Source organism: Pogona vitticeps, chromosome 4, assembly GCF_051106095.1.
Source record: "Pogona vitticeps strain Pit_001003342236 chromosome 4, PviZW2.1, whole genome shotgun sequence".
Lineage (NCBI taxonomy): Eukaryota > Metazoa > Chordata > Lepidosauria > Squamata > Agamidae > Pogona > Pogona vitticeps.
In genome coordinates, this window is record NC_135786.1 from 228433647 (window position 1) to 228458163 (window position 24517).

At 42.5% G+C, this 24517-nt stretch overlaps 1 long non-coding RNA gene across 3 annotated transcripts in view; it reads left to right on the plus strand.

Annotated features, from left to right (window-relative positions):
* Positions 1 to 24517, plus strand: part of LOC110085302 (uncharacterized) — a 164582-nt gene that overhangs the window by 48222 nt on the left and 91843 nt on the right. For all 3 annotated transcript variants that reach the window (XR_012087007.2, XR_012087006.2, XR_012087005.2), the window contains exon 2: positions 1750 to 2098. This is a non-coding gene — a long non-coding RNA (uncharacterized LOC110085302). The remainder of the gene's footprint in view (positions 1 to 1749; positions 2099 to 24517) is intronic.

Below are 24517 nucleotides of genomic sequence, written 5' to 3' on the forward strand. Positions count from 1 at the left end.
AACCCAGGATTCTGGTTTCTACTATGATCAGCTAAGAGATGCACAGTAGCATACAAAGAGGGCATGGAGGTAACATCTCTCCTCCCCCCCCCGGGTTCCCCCTGCCTCCTCTGAACATGACACTTTGGCATAGCTCTAATGGCTCATAGATCTGTTTTAGGCTGGATTTGCCGTATGCAGGATGCGTATGTTCTGCCCTGTCAAGTTGGGACTGACTTATAATGACCCTAAATAAGGCTTCCAAGGTTAGTGAGATATTTAAGAAGTGATTTTACCAGTTCTACTCCCCCAGTGGCCAAGTGGGGCTTTGAACCCTGTTCTCTTTAGTCCATTGCTCTGTCCACTACACCATGTTGGGAATCCTATGCAAGGACAGGGGTGTATATACTGGTGTTTTTGGACTACAACTCCCAGGATTTCCCAAGTGCCATGCTGCTTGGGGAATTCTGGGAATTGTAGCCCAGAAAATGCAAATCTCCCCTCCTCTGTAGGAGAGAATAAACTGCAGGCCAATTGTGGCTTCATCTCCAGAGGCCCACTCTTCAATATTTTGTGCTAAAACATGTTCAAAGGTGCTCTAGTCTAGCAGACGTGGTTCTTCTTTAAAACTATATGCCTGGGTGCCATGAGCCTTATTTGTTCTCTTCTCTCTTTTTTTTAAGAAGTCATTTTAAAAATGATTTTTTTAAAAAGGAAGAAACGTGGAAATGGCTTTTGGCTGCTTCTGGTCATTTAGAAGTGTTGGTGGTTATGTACAGTGTGGTGGATCTGGGGGACCCAAACATGAACCCTCCAAGTCTATCTGCCCCTGATTCTAATATTTTTATTTAAAAAGGCTGGTGGTGGGGATGGAAAATAAATATGCTGCATCCTCATTTCTCTATGAAAATATCATTTTTGAACCTCTCAAAGCTGATTAAGAGGTAAAGTCCATTTTGACATAGAAATCCATACTTTTCCATGGCTCCTGATGCATTTCAGGGAAGAAAACTGCAGAAAACCATATGTGCCAGGGTGCATGACTAAAAATAGATATACTGTATTGTGCACAAACATGCCAAGGAGGGGAATGCACGCTGCACGAATCCATAGGTTTCTGGCTCGCTCAGCGGTTTAGCTCCCTGGCTGCAGAGCCAAAGGTTTGGAGTTTGATTCTCCACTGAGCCTCTGGTGAGTAGAGCCAGCCTATGTGGCCTTGGGTAAGCTGCACAGTCCTAGGTTGCCCTCAAAAGAAGGGAATGGCAAACCACTTCTGAGTTACTGTCTACTTTCAGGGAAAGCCCTGAAAAAGGTTGCTGTGTGTCAGAATTGACTTGACAGGCCCACAATAATGATTCCAGCTTGTGAGGTTTCTGGAAGTCTTAGGGTTGCCTTGTTTGTACGATGACTTCTCGGTGGAGAGACTGGGCGTTTTCTCAGCCTTTCACCTGATATGAAGGAAAAAAGGAAAGTTAGTTAGCACTTTCCTAGGAGAAATAATATTTTTCGCACCATAAGACGCACTTTTTCCCCACAAAACAGGGGGGGTGGAAAGTCTGTGCGTCTTATGGAGCGAAGAAAACAGATTATATTTTCCTGTTTTCTTCTCCTAAAAAATTGGTGCGTCTTATGGAAAGGTGCGTCTTATGGAGCGAAAAATACGGTACATTTTTCTTGACCTCCTCTTTCTACGCTGCCCTTAGCCCCCTTTCTCTGGCATGTCTCTTCTATCTAACGGTCTCTTGTTATTTTCTTTTTTTTCCCTTCAAGGTCTCCCTCCTGATTCCCTGACCAATCTAATGGTTACACCAGCATATTCAAGGCCGTGGGACTTATCAAGCCACTTAAAAAAAAACAAAAAACCTGGAGAATATCAGCTGCAGACAAAATGTCTTCAGAAGGAGGAAATATTTTTGGCTGCCCTGAAACCCCCTTCGTGATTCTTTGACATACATACAAAGGTTTTTTGTGTGTGTTTTTCTGTAGAACTGAAGATCATCTGTTCTTCCACCATTACTGGGATTTGTTTTTGTGGTCAGGTGTCTTTCATGGAATCAAAAATACGACTGAACACAAAACTCCTTCCACTTTTCCTCATCTGATTTAAGTGTATTTCTAGGTATGTATTAGTATGCGTGAAGTTTTGTGATTTTTTTTTTGGGGGGGGAGACTGCATCTTTCCCACAAAGTTAAGTTTTGGGAACAGTGCACACAGGATGCACCCATCACAGTAAAATACGCTTGCTTCCCCCATCCATTCTCCTGTTCAATACACACTCTTGTTAGCGTTGATGAGTTAAGAACAGGGACTTTGGTGTATGAAGCTATTGCTGAGCAACAAGGTTGAAGTGTCAGGTACTTTTGGATTGGTAGGGAAGATAAAATCCCTTCTCTGTTTCATCTAAGCTTAGCTTGAATCCTTATAGTCGTTTGCATATTGTGTACAATTAAAGCAAATCCCTATTCAGTTGTTACTAACCCAGTTCTGTATGTTACGCTTAGAAAGGGGTACCCAACCCTTCCTCCCTGTCAATGCCTTGTTGGGGCACGCCTTGACATGAACATCTGAGGAGGGAGGATGGGTTTCCCACTAGAAGAGTTACATGGATCCTGGGAAATCTGGGAGTTTAGTCAAAAAATACAGATATACACATCCCTATTGCTGCATAGAATTCCCAGTGTGGTGTAGAGGGTAGAGCGATGGACTAAGACGCTGAAGAAAAGTGTTCGAATCTCCACTTGGCCATGGAACCTTCCTGAGAGAGTGGAACCGGTAAAACCACTTCTTCAATGTCTCACTTACCATGAAGCCTCTATTAGGGTTGCTAAGTCAACTCCGACATGACAGCACAGAACACACTCATTCCTGCATAAGGCAAAGCCAGAGTTCTGCAAAGGTGCAAATCTTAGTTGCAGAGACCAGAAGGAACCATCAGGTTCTTACTCTCTTGGAGAGCCTACATGTGAGGGAGAACTGCTCCCTGCTCACATGTTGCAGTGTTCCCTCCATCAAATATCCTTTACATCTTTCCTTGCTTCCCTTAAATTTGTGTGTGTGTTATTTTCTTCCCTGATGTCTTTCTGGACATTTTTTCCGCTATTTGGTCCTTTCCTTTCTTGGATTTTATTTTTTATTTTTTGTCTTCCTGCCTTCTGTTGTGCTGGAGTCAAAGAAGAGAAGGAGGACATTGAATAGTAGAGGGGAGAGAAATCTCCCTATAATTATTCTGGTTTGCAAGGGGACTTTGCTTGCGTTTTTGGCCTTATTTGCTTGTTTGTTTGCTTTTTGGAAAAGAGGCCTGTACGTGTGCATTTCCTTTTGCTATTTTTCATGTGTATGGGGGTGTATCCGTGCGCTTACCCTGTTTTATTGATTTTTTTTAAAAAAGTTGCTTGGTTAATTTACAGTGTATATTTGTTCTGTTAAAGGTGCATATTTTTGTGGAGGTGGGGGGTTTGATGACTGTTCCGTTTGGTGGTGGTAGTTGTTGGTTGTACTATTGCCTTACCTTACCGTTTTTGGGGTAGTTTTTACAGATTCTTGAGGGATTTTGGAAAAAATTCAGATAGAATACAGATGGGAAAACATGCCACAAAAGAAGCTGGAAAAGGCACAGCACAACATTTATATTGTTTATCTTCCACGAGCGCCCTTAAAAGAATCATTGTTTTGTTTTTTTTAATTGTGAAGGGCTGAACTTTTCAGAATAGCAGAGCTTAAAAACTTCTGTCTTACTGTTAGTGTGTTCAGTTTTTTCTTTGGCGCTGGGCTATGTGAGGTTTCTGTACCATGGCTTGACTGCACCTCCCTTTGAAAGATAAGAGGGCAAATCACTGTTCTGAATGTCCATTGTTCTCAACAGGTGGCATAATTGATTTTTAGGATCATGGCAATGATAAAGGAAACTGGGCAATGCTTCATGCTTTTGGATGGATGAGTGAGAACGAAGGAATGTTGGCATCTGGCATCACTTGTTGCAGTGATGTTTTTATTGTGTGAAAGTGGAATTCTCTTATACCCAGCACAGCCAACCACAAACTTGACAGGATTCTTCAAGAACGGTGGGAGGTGTCTGTTCTTGAAAGTTCACAGACTTCTCTGTCTTTGAAATAATTGCTAATATGGTCTTTAACAGATCAAGAAATGAAATGAGTTCCTGCCATTTGTCATTATTGCAAGAAAGTTTATTTTACATTGAAACGGATAGCTGAAATTTTCTCGTTCTTGGTCACACACTGACTCTGTATTATTATTTGTATTTGTGTATAAAATGTATGCCTTTGTTTTTCTTGCAAGTTTATTTTATTCTTTGCCCTTTAAAGTTTTTGACTGTGAAAGAGATGGTTTTGGTGTAGATTTCTCCAGTTGTCTGGTGCTGCAGTCTGTGACTCTTTATGACATGGCTGGTAAGGAAATTCCAGTTGGGTTAGGATGCTACTGTACATCCGTTGGAATTTATTTTTTTAATCGATGTAACTTTATCTCTTCCTGAGTTTTGGAATTTTCACTCTGTTTGTCCTTGCCTGAAATGCCGCTTCTGGAATTTGCCCGTTCTATGAGGAAGCTGTTGAATTTTTAGCTGTTGATGTAACTCTTGCCTTTGCTGACTCATTGTGAGCTGTTTGCTTGAGTGTTTTGAAGGGCAGGAGAGAGGCTTTAACTTCCTTCTGTTCTACTTACTTCTCCTGTAGTATGGCTCAAAGATAATTATTTTCTCACTGCTAGCCCATCTCATCAGCTGACGATGTTCAGTAGATATCCAGTAGTAAGTTGCTACTAGAGTTGGCCCATTGAATCAGTGGAATGTACAGAGAAGTTGACTCATGAAATCCTCACTGATTAAAGCTGCCTTTTTAAAATGGTCATACCCAGTATACCTAAGACAGCGAGGTCCTTGGTGAAATCCTCCCTTTTAGAATGATCTAAAATTTCTGGAAACTTGAGCATGTAAAAAAAACAGCAACACTTTTCTCCCTTATTTTTGTGTGTTTGTGTGTGTACACTATATTTTTCTGTGTGTAAGACTATACTTTTGTCTAAAATTGAGGGTCATCTTATACACGGAAGTAAGCTGAGGAGAGTACAAAAACAAGTGGAGGGGAAAGCAGGAATCAAAGGCTTTGATCCTTGCTTTCCCCTCAACTTGCTAATCCTTAGCAAAAGGAAAGCAGGGATCAAAGCGCTGCAGGATCACTTTGATCCCTGCTTTCCCCTCTGCTTGCTAAGTCCTATAGGGCTTAACAAAAGGAGGGGGATAGAATCAAAGCAATCCCATGGCTGTATAAGGGGGAAAGGGATCAAAGCGATCGTGCAGTTGCGAGATTGCTTTGATCCCTTTCCCCCTCCTTTTGCTAAGCCCCACGGGGCTTAGCACAAAGGGAGGAAGCAGGGATCAAAGCAATCCTGCAGCGCTTTGATCCCTTTCTCCTACACTTGCTAAGCCCCACTTAGATTTCTTAATTTTGGGTTAGAAAAGTGGGGGGGTCTTATACGTGGAAAAATACGTTATGTATGTGTCGTGTCCCATCAAGTCACTTCTGCTTATGAGGACCCTGTGAATGAGTGCTCTTCAAAATGTACTTACTCCTCAACCTCACTGTTCAGTTCTTGTAAAGTCAAGATTTCCTTTAATCAGCCAGCCTATCCCATTTTCTTTTTCCCCTGCTGCCTTCTTTCCCAGCATGTTTATCTTTTCCAGAGAATCTTGTTTTCTCATTGTGGCGTCCGCCCTGGTCATGAATATCAGTGGGATATCTGCATAGACCAATGGGAGTGCTGGAGGGGCGGAGTCATGAGATATGAGCGACTCAGCAGGAGGAGGCGCAGTTTAGATAGAGAGTTTGAGATTGGTTGAAGAAGTTTAGGAGTTTGGTGTGGTTTTGGAATTTGGGCGGGAGAGTGGTGGTGGAGAGTGAAATGAAGGAGGAGGTTTGTTAAGATTTAATAACATTGCTTGAACTATCATCATCTGTAACAATAAACAATTTCTATTTGTTTCTTTTAAAAATGACATATGGCCTGGAGCTCGATTATTAATACTAGGAAATGTTGATGTATAGGAATGTGGTGGCGCTGCAGGTTAAATTGCAGAAGCTTCTGTGCTGGAAGGTCAGAAGACCTGCAGTTATAAGATCAAATCCAACCCACGGAGTGGGCTCCCGTCGGTAGTCCCAGCTCCTGCTAACCTAGCAGTTCGAAAGCATGTAAAAATGCGAGTAGATAAATAGGTACCACTTTGGTGGGAAGGTAACAGCGTTCCTTGTCTAGTCGCGCTGGCCACCTGATCACAGAAACTGTCTACAGCTTGGAGATGGGGATGAGCACTGGACTAAATGCCAAGGGGAACCTTTACCTTTACCTAATGTTGATGTAATCAACTGGTGGCAGCTGAAAGACACGTAGCGTGAGCTCTTAATTTGGTGAAACAGTCAGGGGCCACGTGGAATCGTGACACACATGATGTGCCCAGAGTAGGACAGCCTCATTTTTAACCTTTTTATTTTTTTTGCCTCCAGAGATAGTTCAGCAATACTATGAGCAAGAAGGATCTTGGAGTCGTAGATCACAAGCTAAATATGAGCCAACAGTGTGATGTGGCTACAAAAAAGACAGATGCGATTTTAGGCTCTGTGGCTGGTTTCTGCTTGGTTGCAGGCGTATAGATTCCAAATCCCATGAGAGATACTAGTTGCCCTCTATTCAGCACTGGTTAGGTCAAATAGTGCTCTGCAGTTGCAGCATGTTTCATTTGCTTGGGTGAAGATTGCCTTGTATTGACGGGAGGACGACGGCTGGGATGGAGTTAAAACGGGCAGGTCCTTTTGGGAAGAGGTCAGCTGCACTTTCCTGGGGTTTAATTGGTACTTGGGCTGCACAGTCACACTTCTGGTTAAGCCTGCCTTTTTTGGCAGCACTTGGTTCCAGACAGCCGGCGGCTTTCAAAGCAGCCGCCGGTTCTCCTGAGGCTTTGGCCAAGGCGTTCTTCATCCCATTAGCTTCTATTACTCAGCAGTCTCTCGGCCGGATGGTCGCTGTGCTCAATTGTATATTTTTGGGGTTTTCTTCTGCACTGTAGATGTATGTAGGCCAAAGATACGTTTCTTGAAAAGGAATTAGAAGAAAGGAATAAATAAATCCACCCACTTCTCCCTGGAGAGCCGGGGAAATTGAGCATTTTGAGCGTCGGCGTGTATCGTTTCTGTGTAATTCTGTGTTGGTTTCTTCTGTTGCTGTGTAAGTCAGATTATAGTTTGGAGGAAAACAGCTTTGTAATAAGTAGCTTCTGCTGCATGGAAGATCAGAGGCATTGTGTGTTGTAGGCAATCTTGGTTTCACTGATGAAAGGTGCTGTCATTATTTCCAGCATCCAATGTGATTTAACGTTCTCTTTAATCTCCTCTTGTGATGGCATTTGACTTCTTGTGTTTGTGTAAAATGCCTCTCTCTGTATGTGTGTGTCTTTCTGTGTACATGTATGCAGTGCACCAGAATCTAATGTCTGCATAAAAATACATAAAACAAGACCTAGACAAAATAATTGTACAGGCAGTGTCAGTTTTTAAAGGTGCCAATCATGTACAGAGTTAATAAACTTGGTGTTTTAAATTTTAGGGACTAGTTTTATGGAGTCCAGGCAATGTGGGATTCTGGACACCTGTAATGTGCAAACTGTAGACATGAGAAGTAGTTTTCTCGCTGTCTTAAATGGTGAAGCTTCAAATTATTTTTCATGTTGGGGCCCCTTGCAAAACACTCATCTATATTTAAGGTGAGTATACAGAGGCCTAGATATGCCCAGAGTCCGAAGTGTGATTTTGGGTTTTTGATAATTATTTGCTCTTGTTTCCAACTTATAGTAACCCTCCCAGAGTTTTCTAGACAGCAGGTACTGAGATGTGGCAGTCAAAGAGGTTTCTAGACTAGGGACGGACAACCTGTGGGCCATGTGGGGCCCTCTTTGATCTTGTGGTCCCTGTTTTCCTTTGAAAGTGTCCTGGAAAGAAACAAGGAAGATGATGGAGAATAGTTTCCCCTCCGACAGAATGTGAAGGCATCCAAGAAATATGAGTGGCAAAAGATGCTGGGCAGGCTAAAATGAGGTTCCTTCAAATGGGATGTAATTAATACGTGGAGTTCTTTGCCACCAGGTGTGGCAGCCACTTCCACTTTAGATGGCTCTCAGTTGTTTATACCAGCTAGGTTCCAGGTAAATCACAGTAGTGCACTTATTCCCAGAGTAGCAAGAGAAAGATACTGAAAATATCTCTTGTCTCCATATGCACAGTTTTCAGAAGTAGAAAAAAATCTGACATGTTTGGCAGAGTTGATGTGAGGAAAACTGAGTGTGGCCTTAATTCAAAATAATAATATTATTATGCCACAGATAAAAATGGTTCTGATGGGAACCTACAGAGCACATTGAAACTGCAGTCTCCCTTAATAGACCGTCCCTTTATTTATTTATTTATTTATTTATTTTATTTTATTTTATTTTATTTTATTTTATTTTATTTTATTTTATTTTATTTATATCCCACCTATCTGGTTGGATCAGGACCACTTTGTTAGTTTATCTCAACTGGCACTTACTGTCTCAATATATTCACTCAGAGACTCTGGTAAATTAGAAAGGACTTACTTCTTTCCGTTTACTTCCAGTTCTTCTTAAGCAAAATCAAACATGTTTTGTAGAAATGTTAACTGGCTATATTACTGAGCTTAACTGCTTAATTTATTTCATTCATTTGCTGACAGGTTACATTACTGACAGAACACTTCATTCTAACTGTTCACTTCTGGCTCCATAACGAACACACTGACAGAACACTAAATTTAGACCTTGACTGACTGTAAAAAAGGTGGGCAAAAGAATCTGAGATAGAGAGGAAACTATTGGCTGTTACTGAGCTGATTGACATTCACTGCAGCTCCCTCCTAGCCTAAACCTTTCAAAGGCATCTTAGGAGGATGCAATATATCCAACCAAAAAAAACAGGAAGAGCCTAAAGACAGGAGAGAGGAAAGACAGAACAGCTGTGAAAATAGCTGCTTTGTCAGTTTTCTGTAGGCGTCTGCTGACTTCTCTCTGTGGAGAGGAAGATGCTAGACTAGAGAGAGCTGCAAAGTGATCTATCGGGGCTTTTCCTACAGTCGTAACAGCTGCACCTGTTTCAGCCCGAGGAGCCGTTCTTTCTGTGTAAGCAGTTAACTTGGTGCCACAAATTTTACAATGTCTGTGGAGGTGGCCTGTGCACTATCTAATCAAGTTTTCGGGATCGGTCTCAGTTGTTTTGGCCTGATGATGCGGACAAGAGGTTAGGATCAGTCCGTCCAACCACATGTGTACTTGCCCATCGTCCTTCATCAGATCTGGCAGGGGTGGATAGCTTGGGGGCTTAGGTCCCTGTTTGCCAAGCCAAAGGTTGGCAATCCCCCACAGTGCCTCTCGGACAGTGGCTGGATTCATTAAACCATAGGGTCCTTTCCAGCTCAGTGGTTCTAAGATAATGATGATTGATTAGCTATGTCCAGGAGGTGGCAAACACCTCATTATGGTAGGGGATGGTGCCTTCTCCTTGAAAAGAGGTAGTGATGCACCCTCTCCTGAAGAGAACCTCTCTGGAGCGAGAAATACAGTGGTGCCTCGCTTGACAACATTAATTTGTTCCAGTGAAATCGCTGTAGAGCGAAAACATTGCCAAACGAAATTAAAAAACCCATTGAAACACATTAAAAGCTGGTTAATGCATTCCAATCATACCGAATCATCCAGCGAAGATCCTCCATACGGTGGCCATTTCCGGGTGCCTGTCTTGCGAAAAATGCCTCCTGAAAACAGCAGGGAGCCATTTTGAGCAGCCGGTGGCCATTTTGAAAACCTGACAGTCAGCTGTTTTGATCTTCGTAATGCGAAGATTCGGTTTCCGAAGCAGGGAACCGATTGTCACAAACCAAAAAAAACAACAACTCATTAAAACATCGTTTTGCGATCACAATTGCGATAGCAAAAACATCAGCGTGAAGTGGATTCATCGTTATACGGGGTAATTGTTAAGTGGGGCACGACTGTATGTGACAAATACTGCACCACCATTACAAATATTCTCTTTTTGGGCAGGGTGCTTGTCTGTGTATTAGCTGGGCATCTTCAGAAGTTCTGGGCCTCTTGGCGACTTTGAATAAAGCAAAGCGTGCTGCTTGTATATCACCCCATAGTGGGTGGTTTACAAGTTAATTATGCAGGCTACACATTGCCCTGTCCCCCAGTGATCTGGGTACTCATTTTATTTGGACGGATGGAAGGCTGAATGAACCTTGAGCCAGCTACTTGGGATTGAACTTCGGTTTGTGAGCACCGTTTTGGCTGCAGTACTGCAGTTTAACCACTGTGCCACAAGGCTTGCTAACCATCTCTTTCATTAATACCATAGATCATGGTATCATCTTGAACAGGTTCTGTGGAATGGGAGTGGGAAGTATTGTGCTACTTCTGTCTTCCGAGACGGTTCCAAAGCTTGACATTGGGGGACTCCTGCTCACCCGCATTGTGATTAAGCTGCAGAATACCACAGGATTCCATTCTATCTCCCATGCCTCGCAGAGAGGTCATTAGGGGTTTTGGGCTTGGGTGCCATCAGTATGCTGATGACACTCAGCTCCACTTCTTTTTCTCATTGGGGTCAGCTGAGGATACGCAAGTGCAGGACCTGGAGGCTATACTGGGCTGGATGATACCCAATAAACTGAATTCTGACAAGAAAACCACAAAATAAATAAAAATGTCACTCCTTTTCACTTGTCCTAGCTGATGATGTGGTTGTTCGTATGATTTCGTGCTCCTGCAGAACGTATGCATGAATTTTTGCTGGGAATTTTATGCAGAAGCGGGACATGGACTGAATATCTGGGGGTACATCTTCCTCTGACTTTTAAAAATGCATTTTATTTTATTTTGGGGTTTTCTTCGTGTGCAAGTGGAATATCTTGCCATACCCTTTAGCCTCCTATGTTTTTACTTAATGTTCCTATTTCCCTGCCATTGACCTGATATATATTTTTTCAATGTATGTATTTTTAGCCATTCACATTTTTAATGTTTATATGATGGCATATAGATTCTTTCTCTCTCTTAAATGCCCTGCAGATCTGCACAAGGCGTGTGAAATGCTTATTTTTGCTGAGCTTGTTCAGTCTAATGGAAAACCTTTCCATCTCTCACATCTTAGATGTCTTTCTTTTCTCTCTCTCTCTCTCTCTCTCTCTCTCTCTCTCTCTTTTTAGTAGCCCAAAGTAGTTAAGCTGAAATGTTTGATCAGGAAAAAGATAACCCCCCCAAAAAAGAAAGAAAGAAAGAAAAAAGTTTGGAATGATCAAGCTATGGATATGTATTTAAAAGTAAGCCACATTATTTTCAGCAGAGCTTTTTCTATGGTAGGTAGGATGTAGGATTTCAGCTGTAGTGTCATTAATTAAATATTCAGATAAATTCAAAGCTTTATTTAGGTACGGTTTTTAGTGGAGCACTCGTATATATTTGAAGACATAACAGCCCCATCTTCCCTTACCTTATTTATGTTTTCAGGGTGGAGTGGGGAGATAAAAGTGCTGAAAAAAGGCTAGTGTGCTAATTTTACCACTCCCATACTGTGACACATGTACATGGGTCTTTGTTTCAAAATACTTTTCCTATTTATGGAAAATGCTTATGCTACTTTTTAAGATCAAGGGAGGATCAGCTTGTAATTTCTAGGTGATATTCACTGTTTGCATGAGCAAGAGACAAGCTTATGCAGCAAATTTCTCAATTTCTCTTCCCTCCCTCCCTCCCTCCCTCCCTCCCTTCCTTCCTTCCTTCCTTCCTTCCTTCCTTCCTTCCTTCCTTCCTTCCTTCCTTCCTTCCTTCCTTCCTTCCTTCCTTCCTTCCTTCCTTCCTTCCTTCCTTCCTTCCTTCCTTCCTTCCTTCCTTCCTTCTGCCTCCTAAAGCCCCTCCTGATGGTTTGGAGAGGACTGGCCTTCAGAATCTTGGGCATGATGATGTCTTTTTTACCTGTAGTGTGGCATTGGGGATTATCCCTAATTAGCATTTCACGTGGGTGGGCGAGGCAGAGAATTGCAAGGGGATGAGGAAATGGAAAGGTGCATGAAGGAAGCTGCATTACATCCGCAGTGTTGAGTATTTAATAAGAATTTGTCTCTCGCCCTGCCCCATCTGTACTTGGAAAATAGAATTGCAGATGAAAGGTGGGCGGATGCATTCCCCAGCAGGGAGCAACAGGGAGAAGGAGAACATGCAAAACAGAATGCATTGTCTGGCAGCAGCGTCTGTCCGCAGAGTAACCTGGATAGAACGGTTAGACCCTGGCAGGAGCCCTCCCATCACTCATTTGTCTCCTGCTGCGAGCTGTAATCGCTTGTCATTCCAAATCTCTTTCCTAGGGAGCCTTCTGAGCTGCAGTAGGGGAAATTAAACAAGCAGCTACTCCTCTATAAATATTTAGTTCCCACTGTTTTAAGGAGTGTGCAGTGCAGCAGACAAAACAAATGACGTTTCATGGCTGTTTGGTGCAGGCCTCTTTTCTGCGAAAGGCTCTGAATCACAGCTGTGTGGAGTTTGGGTGCGGATGTCAAATGATAATATCCACAGCCAAGATGGAGATTCTGCATTTAGATGACAGATGAAGGACATTTGGCTCTTTAGATGTTTTGGGTATGCTATTCGTAGTTTACCCATTGCATGTGGCAGACTCTTGCGAACCATGTGGGTTCTGTGCCGGCCCTAAGACTGCAATAACCAGAGGGCTACTACCATGTTTCCTCGAAAATAAGACAGGGTTCTATATTAATTTTTGCTACAAAAATGCATTAGGGCTCATTTTCAGGGGATGTATTATTTTTTTCATGTACAACAATCTACATTTATTCAAATAAAGTCATGTCAACTTCTCATTGCTGCACAGTGGTGGAGGGCGGGGTTTCACTTAACTGGGGTTTATTTTGTGGGGTAGCGCTTATATGACGAGTCTCCTGAAAAATCCTACTAGGGCTTATTTTCAGATGAGGTCTTATTTTCTGAGAAATAGGGTATTGTTGTTTAGTTGTTAACTCATGTCCGACTCTTCGTGACCCCATGAACCAGAGCACACCAGGCCCTCCTGTCTTCCACTGCCTCCCGGAGTTGGGTCAAATTCATGTTGGTAGCTTTGATGACCCTCTCCAACCATCTCATCCTCTGTCGTTCCCTTCTCCTCTTGCCTTCACACTTTCTCAACATCAGGGGCTTTTCCAGGAAGTCTTCTTTTCTCATGAGATGGCCGAAATACCGGAGCCTCAGCTTCAGGATCTGTCCTTCCAGTGAGCACTCAGGGTTGGTTTCCTTCAGAATGGATCGGTTTGATCTCCCTGCAGTCCAGGGGACTCTCAAGAGCCTCCTCCAGCACCGCGATTCAAAAGCATCAATTCTTCGGCGGTCATCCTTCTTTATGGTCCAAATAGGGTATAGTCCAGAGTAAATGGCTACTAGACTATTTTGGCTCATTGGACTCCTAGTTGTTCAGGGTTTGTCAGGATGGTACCAGTTTCACACAATGGATTTCATCAGATTTCAGAACTAAGCAGGATCAGGCTTGGTCTATGTTTGAGTGGGAGACCACCAAGAATCTCCAGATAAAATTGGGGAAGAATTCTGGTACTTGAAACCCTTGAATGCCACTTCTAACCACAGTTGGCTGTACTGGGGGAGGTGGACCAAAGATCTGATACAGTACAAAGCAGCATCTGACCTTCCTCTATGAGTCATCCTATCTATGATCTTGCAAGTAGTATTTTTATTTATTTAAAATATTCTTACCTTGTCTTTCTCCTTGAAAAAGGACCCAAGGCAGCTTACAACAATGAAATACAATATTTAAAGTTGAAAACAATGGTATATAATGGGAGTTAACGTCATTAAAAGGTGATACCGTATTTTTCCATGTATAAGATGCCCCATGTATTAGATGTCGCCCCCCCCTTTTCTAACTCAAAAGTAAGAAATCTAAGTGGGACTTAGCAAGTGTAGGGGGGAAGGGATCAAAGCCCTGCAAGATCACTTTGATTCCTGCTTTCCCTTCCACTTGTTTTTGTTCTCTCAGCTTACTTCTGTGTAGAAGACGGCCCTCAATTTCTATTCAGAAGATTTTAGACAAAAGTATAGTCTTATGCACGGAAAAATACGGTATTTAAAAATTATGAACAACGAATAAGGAGATATCTTACATCAATTATCAGGCAAAATTAAGGCGGTGTCATCCACAAAATAATAATATTTTTTTAAAAATCAAAGGGTTTAAGTCAGTCATAAGAATAAGACGAGCGAATACTGTATTTGGTATCCTAGGTTACAACATTGGTCCTGTGGCTTTGAAGGAAATCAGTTTTTTGTTTGTTTGAGAATAATCCAGTGGGAAATTATTATGCAAAAACCATATTGAGGTGAACAGGACATGTTTTCATTTCCTTTTGTAGGACTTCTAAATCTTTTTTATGCAATAAAAGCTAGGATTGTTCACTTTTCTGTAACAAAAAATGAAGTTTTTTTTAAAAGGGGAAACACCTTTTTTCTCTTTTAGATACCGTTTCCCTGAAAATAAGACCTAACGTGAAAATAAGCCCTAGTATGATTTTTCAGAATGTTCATAATATAAGCCATACCCCTAAAATAAGCCCTAGTTAAGTGAAAGCCCGTCCTCCACCATAGTGCAGCAACCAGAAGAAGATGTCATGACTGTACAGTGGTGCCTCGCTTAGCAACGTTAATCTGTACAGGAAAAACGTTGCTAAGCGATTTCATCGCTAAACGGATTTAAAAAGCCCATAGAAACGCATTAAAACGCCATTAATGCATTCCTATGGGCTTGAAAACTAACCTTAAGCGAAAATCCTCCATGGGGCGGCCATTTTCGGTGCCTCTAAAGTGGGGCAACACAGCGGGCTGCCATTTTTGTTTACCCGGTGGCCATTTTGAAACTGGCGATCAGCAGTGCGAAAATGGGCGCTTTGCAATGATCGCTTCCCCGCGATCATCGCAAAGTGAATTTTCCCCATAGGAAACTTCACTAAGCGATCGCTTTTGCAATCGCGTAAACCCCGTCGCTAAGCGATTTTGTCACTCAACGGAGCGATCGCTAAGCAAGGCACCACTGTATTTGAATAAACGTAGTTTGTGCATGAAAAAAATAAAGCATCCCCTGAAAATAAGCCCTAATGCGTTTTTGGAGCAAACAATAATATAAGACCCCGTCTTATTTTCAGGGAAACAGGGTAATATCAGGAGCCAGCGTAGCTGCCACATTCTATAAGAAGCCTGCTTCAGAGTTCCCATGACATCTCTATCACAGCGCTCTTTGATAATCTGGCATTGTGCAATACGGTAAATAAGTTCTTCCTTCGACCTCTTTGGCTTATTGCAACTTCTCTGAAGGTCGTGACACATACCTGGCTCATCTCATGAAATATTTTAGCTATGCAAGGATGTTAAAAAAAGTGGGGAAGGAAATAAATAATTTAATGGTGTTTTTTTTTAAAAAACCAAATTTGCAAATTTGCTGTAACTTAAAATGTTGAAAAGGTCATTCTGACTGTAGTTTCATCCTTACATGCACAGAAGAATTTGAACCATTTTTTTTCTTGCGTCAAAGCTAGGTATTAAGGGCAGAAGAAGGGGGAAAATACCGCCTGGAATACATAGCTTTTAGAATAGTTTGCATGTTTGCTTGGAAAGAATGTTTCAGATAGTGGTTTTACACTGTTTTATCTTCACTGTTGTCCCAATTGAAGATCATGGAGCATATTTGTAAAAGGAAGAAGCCTTGCTAATGTAACCTCAGGGTGCACGCACAGAAACTCCTTCTCTTTAATCAGAAATATCTGCCTAACATTAATCCTCATGTTTACATTTTTAGGTTGTAGAGTCTGTAGTATTGGTAGCTTCCTCTGTTTCCGCTTTGTAATTTGATATTTAAATACTTGACTTGGAGGGTATTCTGTGGGCAAGCAAACATCCCAGCAACGCTTGTGCTCTTTCCAAAAGTAGGTGCAGAAAACATGTTGTCCTCTATGACTGGTCCTCAACCATGGGCCTCCAGATGTTCTTTGACCAAAACTCCCAGAAGCCTTCACCACCATCTCTGCTGGCCAGGATTTCTGGGAGTTGAAGTCCAAGAAAATCTGGGGGCCCAAGGTTGGGGACCACTGCTCCAAACCATGGACTGGTTGGGGGGATGGGGTCCGTGCATGGGGGAGCGGGGAACCCCCCACTCATGGGTGGGTGGGGCATGCTCACATGGGTGGGCAGGGTGCGTTCATGGATAGGCGGGGCACCTCTGGGGGGGGCAGGAGATCTGTCTTGGCAGCCCAGTCCTGCCAAGGCCATGGACCATCACTGGATTGTGGACTGGGAGTTGGGGACCCATGCTCTTTGATGTTCATGCCACCTCATGTTCGGATCCTTGTTAGAGATCAAAATGACTGGGTTGATCTGACAACGCTTTTCTTATGTTTCAAAATGCTGGATAAGTTATTTGACTCCCCCACCCAACCCTCTTCTTCATTACACAGAGGATTACATTAGCAATCGCCTTTATTCATATGTCACTTCCTAACAAAGAAAGAATCTCAAGTATTTTCAGAATTCTTTCTGAAACAATGAGTGGAGGTTTTTTTTTTTTCCCTCCGCCCTTCAACCATCTTACTTGACAAATCTCCCTTTTCTTTTTCGGAAAAGGCAGCTTTAAAATGTTGTGGTTTGTCCTTTTGAATAGAAGGAACTCACTGACTTCTGTTTGGGAGCCGAAAATGGCACAGAGGACTTCCTGTGCCGTTTGTGTTCTAAATGGAATGTAGATGGAATGCCAGGGATAAGGCTTGCTCGAGTGTTGTTTGCCATGTAGCTTTACAGCTGCCCAGGCACTGGGCTACATGGTACAGCTGGCAGCAGTGGGAGCTGGGCATATCCCTCTTTCTCGCTGGCGAGCTGCTTCTTCTATGACTCAGACCATACCATTCCCTGAGTCATTCTCACCACTTCCTACACCATCCAGGCAAAGATGATTAAGAATGAAGCTTTGGAATAATTTGGTTCTAAGCTGGAGTGAGCTGGGTAAGGAATGCTCTAATTTTGTGATGCTGACTCGTCTTCTCCATAAATCAAGAGCTCAGCTACCAAAGTTCCAGTAATCTAAGAGTCAGGACGTATTCTCTTCTCCCCATCCCCGATCTGTATTACACATGTTAATTATTTTATATACCGTAACTTCCAATCTGTGATGGAAGCTAAGAACCACAAGAAGATTTTTCAGCATCCTTAATTAACCACAGTTCCTGGAATCCCGGAGGTAATGAGATTGCCTGTGCACCTGTCCAGTATAAGCTAAGGCAGGCCTGGTTTGTGGGCTTTCTCAGCTTCTTGCTTGTTTCTTTGCCAAAGGATATGAAGTGGAAATGACATATAAGAAGCAGATACTTGTTTAATATTGTAGTACAGAATTCAGGAAAATTGCTCTCCCTCTCTCTCTCTCTCTCTTTTTTTTTTTTGGACTACAGTGTGTCCATATTCCATCGAAATATTTTCAAGTTCCGTATTGTGGTAGTTGCTGCTCCTGAAGAAAAATAGGTAAAGGTAAAGGTTCCCCTTGACAATATGTCCAGTCGTGTCCGACTCTAGGCCGCAGTGCTCATCTCCATTTCCAAGCCGAAGAGCCAGCGTTTGTCCGTGGACAGTTTCCGTGGACACGTGGCCAGCGTGACTAGACATGGAACACCGTTTACCTTCCCACTGAGGTGGTACCTATTTAGCTATTCACATTTTGTATGCTTTCGAAACGCTAGGTTGGCGGGAGCTGGGACAAGTGACTGGGGCTCACTCCGTCGCGTGGATTCGATCTTACGACGGCTGGTCTTCTGACTTTGCAGCACAGAGGCTTCTGCGGTTTAAGCCGCAGCGCCACGTCCCCTTCCTGAAGAAAAGTGGGAACCTTCAATTCCCAACCATCACCTGGGTTTCACATACCAGACTACCTTTTTGTAGCCCTTTTGAGCCTCACAGAATCTCACAGAGCAGTCTTTAGGCTACCCAGTGGTGGCTGATGCCCATTGAACGCGGTGAGGCAGAAGACGCAGCAGGCCATTATGGGCAAAGCCAGGATCAAAAATGGGTAATTTACACACACATACACACCTGTGCACACAAATGCACACCTATAGAGTACTTTTGAGTCTCATGGTGCAGTGGTTAAACCGCTGTACTGCAGCCAAAACTGCTTACGACCTGGGGTTCAATGCCAGGTAGCCAGCTCAAGGTTGACTCAGCCTTCTATCCTTCCGAGGTCGGTAAAATGAGTACCCAGCTCACTGGGGGCGCAATGTGTAGCCTGCATAATTAAATTGTAAACCGCCCAGAGAGTGCTTGAAGCGCTATGGGGTGGTATATAAGCAGCACGCTTTTACTTTTCCGGCGATGGTGTGCTAGCTTGGGGCCTACATAATATGGGACTGTTGGAGACCTTTTCCCGACTGCCTTTTAGAAGGGGAATCATCCCACTGTACATTTCACCCTGAGGTGTTCTAGGGACGTCTGTTCTTAACACAGAACATCGCATAAGGTTGTGGCTAATGGGTGGTTGCCAGGAAATAATACCCAGTTTCTTGCCTGATGTAGTTTTATTATGGGGGAACTCTTTCTTATGACGATTCTTGCCCTTAGGATCCTATGAGATAAAAATTAAAAACAAACAGGCAACAGCCAAATTCATTTTTTCTGTTTCAATCACGGTAGTTTCAGCTGGATTTAGTAATAAGGAGGTGTGGATTTCTTTAGTCACAAGTTTAAAGATTGGTTGGGGTGGCATTTGGTAATTTGAGTTGTTGTTGTTTAGTCATTAAGTCGTGTCCGACTCTTCGTGACCCCATGGACCAGAGCACGCCAGGCCCTCCTGTCTTCCACTGCCTCCCCTAATTTGAGTTAGGGGGATTTTAACAAAATCTCCGCTAATACCTGCCCATTTTAGGTCCTGGATGTTTTATTCCCAGTGGTTAAACATTATGTTTATATCCCTCTGGTCCAAGATATACTTTATATAGTCTCTCTATTTATTGTATAAAGTTACCCAATAAATTAAATCAGTATATTAGGCCTGTTACTTGGGGGGGGGGAACCGTTTCCCCCCCATCCCTGGTAAGAATACTTGCAGAGTGCTGTTGATTGTAATAAACCTGAAGCCATATTACAAAACATTTGTGTGTTTATAAAGAGGCATAATGGTCATTTTCTAAAAATATGTCTATCTGTGTGCCTTTGCTTTCCTTACAACTTTCTCTCCCTGTCCTCCTGAATGTGGGAACGTTGCCAGGCTGGGTTGTGCAAAAGGATGACTGCATTCTCTTGACCTCAGTTCGATGAAAGCAAAATTGTGGTGATGAATTGCAAAATAATAAGTCACTTGAAAATGAAATGCTGCAACGCCTTGTCCGGGCAGTTGTTAATCTTTTGCTTTTCCAGCCAAAGGTTCCTCCTGTCCTATCCTCCACCCCCATCTTTTTTTTTCATACCGAGTAGCTGTTATTTTTATGGTCATTGTTAATCACATTTTAAAATAATGTATGCAGAATACTTTGTATTCTGAGGGCCTCCCTGTCTTCATCAGAGGCCTCTGGTCTGACAGGCCAGTGAATTTCCCTAACCACATCCCCTTACTGGTTCCCAGCAGCTTCTGTGGGAAGATCATAATCTTCCTCAAAGGTCTCACATCCTGCGATAAGATAAAATGGACTTCATTGAGGCCCGTTCTACACTCAAATGTCCTCAGTGGTCCGTAGAAACAAGACGCAGCCTTCCTTTATCTGAGAAAGAAACATGGCTCAGTGGTAGAACATAGATAGAAGCACACGGGGATAAATCCAGGTGTTAGTTCCGATTCCAGTGGTTCCCAACCTTGGGTAACCCAGGGGTTCATGGACTGCAACTCCCAGAAGCCTTTGCCACTAGCTGTGTTGACTGGGGTTTCTGGGAGTTGCAGTCCAAGAACACCTGGGTTACCCAAAATTGGGAACTGCTGAATTAGAGTAAACCAATTGAATTAATGGAGAGTTGGTAAATCAGTAGTTCCATAAATCCCATAAGTTTATGTATTTTTAGAGTCCAGTGTTGAAATACTGTAAGCTAGTAAAATCAATATAGCTACCATTTCTGGGAAGCACCACGGCAACATCCTTTTTGGGTGGCTTCTTGCCTTTCCAGTGGAAAAATGTTGTGCTCCCTCAATTTCATTTCCCTGTTTCAAAGCAAACGTTGCCCCACGCTAGTTAGGACCTACATAAGTCCCCCATACTAGTTAGTAGTCTGCATCCAGTTCCTGAGTAAGGAGGAGGTGATCCGAGCTAGGTAGCTTCCCGCAGTGTTTGTTTGCTTTTTTTAAATACAAAGAATGGTCTCCTTAACTTGTACAGTTGATAGGTTGCCCTGCCAGTGGAAGCAGATTGCAAAGGCCCTTGCTGTCCAAAATGATTCTCCCTTAAACTTGAATTTTATTGAATATTGGATGCAGTGCTCATCTGGTGTAATTTACAAATGGTTGGAATATTTAACCACAGGGACCACTCTTCTGTCCCAAGGTTAAAGGCTTTTTCATTACACAAGTTTCTGGAAAGAACTAGGACTTCACTTGAGTTTGCATTACTGGTAATCTGAAACTTAACCCCCAGGGAAATGCAGTCTCCTTTCTATGTAGGGAGGCTTGGAGGTCAGGATTAGCATCCAGTGTGATCTCTTCCCTTGTCTATCCATTCCAGGAATGTCTGACTAACATCTCTCTCTCTCTCTCTCTCTCTCTCTCTCTCTCTCTCTCTCTCTCTCTCTCTCTCTCTCTCTCTCTCACACACACACACACACACACACACACACACACACACACACACACACACACACACACACACACACACACACACACACACACACAGGATCCCAACAATGAAAAATACACTCTTTATGAGAAAGATATTTACATGTTTACTGGCATTCAGTTTAATTTATTTATCAGTTGTGTTTAAGTTTTAAGGACATAACGGTTGCGGTAGCATTGCTGTAATGGTAAATGCAAGCAAAAGTAAGATTTCCATTAGATGCTGAAAATTGTACTGTGGAGTATGTCCTTTAGTGCTGTAGTAACTGTAGAACACAAAGATAACAGCTAAAAAGCACAGAAGCATTTCTGAGAAGTGTTATTCTTAAGAGTAAAACACAAACAAAAATAATAATTCATAGAATGGAAGCCCAGCATGCTGTCTATATATGCACAAATCATCATCATCTTAATTATGCAGGCTAGGCTTTGCCCCTCGTCTAGCAATCTGGGTACTCATTTTACCAACCTTGGACAGATGGAAGGCTGAGTGAACCTTGAGCCGGCTACTTGGGATTGAACCCCCAGGTCATGAGCACAGTTTTGGCTGCAGTACTGCATTCTAACCACTGTGCCACAAGGCTCTATCTAACAATTCAGTAAGTGTCTGGGGGCTGTTTCTTTTCCAGGGAAATGCCAGGAAATATAGTTTATCAAGGGAATACATTTGAAACGGGATTTCTGTCCTACGGGACAGACATTAAAGTACACTATGTTGGGTAGGGACAGTATTCTCTAAACGATCGGACTTCTCTACAGGGCCATGCAGACTCAGTTTTTCATATAGAGACTAATATGCTGTAGCTTATTGAACTGCTTGATAGACAAGTGGTTCAGGTTTCCATCTGTGGAGTGAGAGATTGGTGGTTCAATTCCCCACTGTGCCTCCTTGACAGGGGCTTGACCATGATCCATAGGGTCCCTTCCAGCTCTGCAGTTCTAAGATGATGATGATGATGATGATGACTAAATAGAAATATTTTCAAGTGAAAAAAACATGCTGTTCATATGGAAAGCAGCAGCGCCAGTGTAAATTGACTATTTGAACCCTGTCTTAAGTTGGTTTTTGTTTTTCTCTGCAAGTCCATCTTGTATTCTCTCATTTTTATAAAGCGTTTTAGAAACAGACGCTTGCAGCCACAAGCTGAGGTGAAAGGCTATTCTTAATCCAGCAGTATTTACAGATGGGGAACTGAGGGCAGGGAGCAACTTCCACTTGATGACATAAGAAGTTTTCAGAGGATGTGGCCATTGAGTTTGGAAGTGCTTCATCCAACTTCTGCATTCCATCCTTTTGGGCCGTGGTCAAGCATGCAGCAAAACTGGGGTGTCTTCTGTCTTCATCTCGAAAATGCAAAGGGAAGCACATTTGCCATAAGACAAATTTCAGTATCTGTGTTGAGGAAATGCCTTTATTAGACTAACTTTAATATGTGCAAAATTCTCAGTGCAAGTTTTCAGGACGATGAGGGTTCTTTTTCAGACAAAGATGCTATTAAAAGCAGATAGGAAAGAATGAAGTCCTTTTCATTCTCTCCTATCTACTTTTAATAGCATCTTTGACAGCATTAAACTCCAGTAGACCTATGTTGGCTGCATATGTATCGATCATGTATTAGGTTTCATCCTGAACAGTTCCTAGGCATGCTGGGAGCGGGAGAGGCTATAGAACACTGAAAGTTGCATTTCTATTTTGAAAATACAAACAGCCTCCATGAAATCCCAAATTGTCTCCCTCTGTAGTGAGTGATTATGTTGTCGTTTTCCTGCAATGAACAAATTTTTCATTTTTATAGAAGTCTTATATATATATATTGTTTTTGTTTATGTATTATCTTGGGCAGCAGCCTCCTGAATTTCAGTGCTGTAAGCAAGCTGCTAGTTAACTCACTTTCCTTTTGGCCATTTGGCCGTGATGAGCAACCGTTCCGTCTTCCCCTGCCACTGCTCTGCCAGGTCTCTCTAAAGTATTTTGTGAACAAATACTTCTGTTATTTACAGAACTTGTATACTTACTTGCACATTTTCTCCTCTGCAGCCTAATCTGTTGTGTTTCCTGATTCGATGCCAAAGGTAGCCTGAAACTGAAATTGCATTCTTTTCCCCAGGAGATTCCGTCTCTCCTCCGTCCCCACAACAGCTGGGCTTATCAACATGCTTTCAGAAATCCATGCCAGCTACTTGGGTGTTTTACAATTAAAAATAAATAGGAGACAATGGCACTTCCTATGCTCTGTGATTTATCATTTAATAACAAGTAGGTTACTCATTTCCTGTGGAAAAGCTCTATCAAACTTTTGGGGGAAGTGTTGCTTTAGTTTACCCTGGTTTCCTTTATTTTTATGATTCCTACCCAATTTGTAACAGGACTTTTTATTTGTTTGGCTCACACTCATGCCCTCAAGGAGTAGATTGGCAGGCAATTATTTATAGGATGTCTCTCATCCTTGGGAGGCACTGGAAGACAGGAGGGCCTGGCTTGCTCTGGTCCATGGGGTCACGAAGAGTCAGACACGACTAAACAACAAAACAACAACATCCCTGAAAGTATCCGGGTTATGGTATTCTTACCTTTAGAGATGGATGTTAGATACACTGACTCTAGACTAGAGGTTCCCAGATATTCTTGAACTAAAACTTCCAGAAGCCTTCACCACTAGCTGTGCTGGCTAGGATTTCTGTGAGTTGAAGTCTCAGGAACATTTGAGGACCAATAGTTGTGAACCACTACTGTGGAAGCTTATGTGAAGCCATTGGAGTCCAAAACAAAAAGCAGGAAGGAGCAACCCCTTAGGATCTCTGGTGAAGGTCTCTCACATCACCTGATGGCTACTAGTTAGATAGTTGTGTGTCACCTCCAATGTATGGAGGCAGTATTTTAGGAAACTGGAGGTGAAGGCTGTAGTAGAACTCATGTCCTGCTTCAAGAGGCTTCGGTTTGGCCACTGTGTGAACAGAAGACTGGGCTGTATATATCTTCAATCTAGCATCTAGCCTGCTTCTGGATCTTTCTAAACTAGGGATGGACAAAATGAAACCCTGCACATTTGTTGGCTTGTATCTCCCAGCATTATTCTTTTATTATAGTGGCTATATTTCATGAGAGTTGCAGTCCAACAATTTCTGGAAGGTTGCACTTGGCTTATCCTTGCTCCAAACCTTTAGCTACATGAATAGCAAAAAAATAATTGGAAGTGATTTATTGTTTAAGTAACCTGTAAGTGCAGAAACTCTTTCTGATTCCTGAAAGATACTTCTGGGGCTTCCTTTCTTGAGAACCATGCTAATTTAATAATATTTTGAGATCTTTTTGACTTGGTTCTAACTCGTAGACCTTGACCTGTTTTTAACCTGCCTCTGAGCACCAGCGAAGAGTAGGTAACAAGTGAACAAATGGGCTCTGCACGAGGGGTAGGGGTGGTTAATGATTAGTTGTGACACAATATACATCCACTCTGATCCTCAGAAATAATGTGTGAATTCCCAGACGACCATTTGATGAACTACAGTTACAGGAAATCCGCATGTCCTTGGTTTAGATCACTTATATCTGTAGCTGGAATGTCCCGGGACTGGCTTGAATTGTGTCATCACAAAATATCTGTGG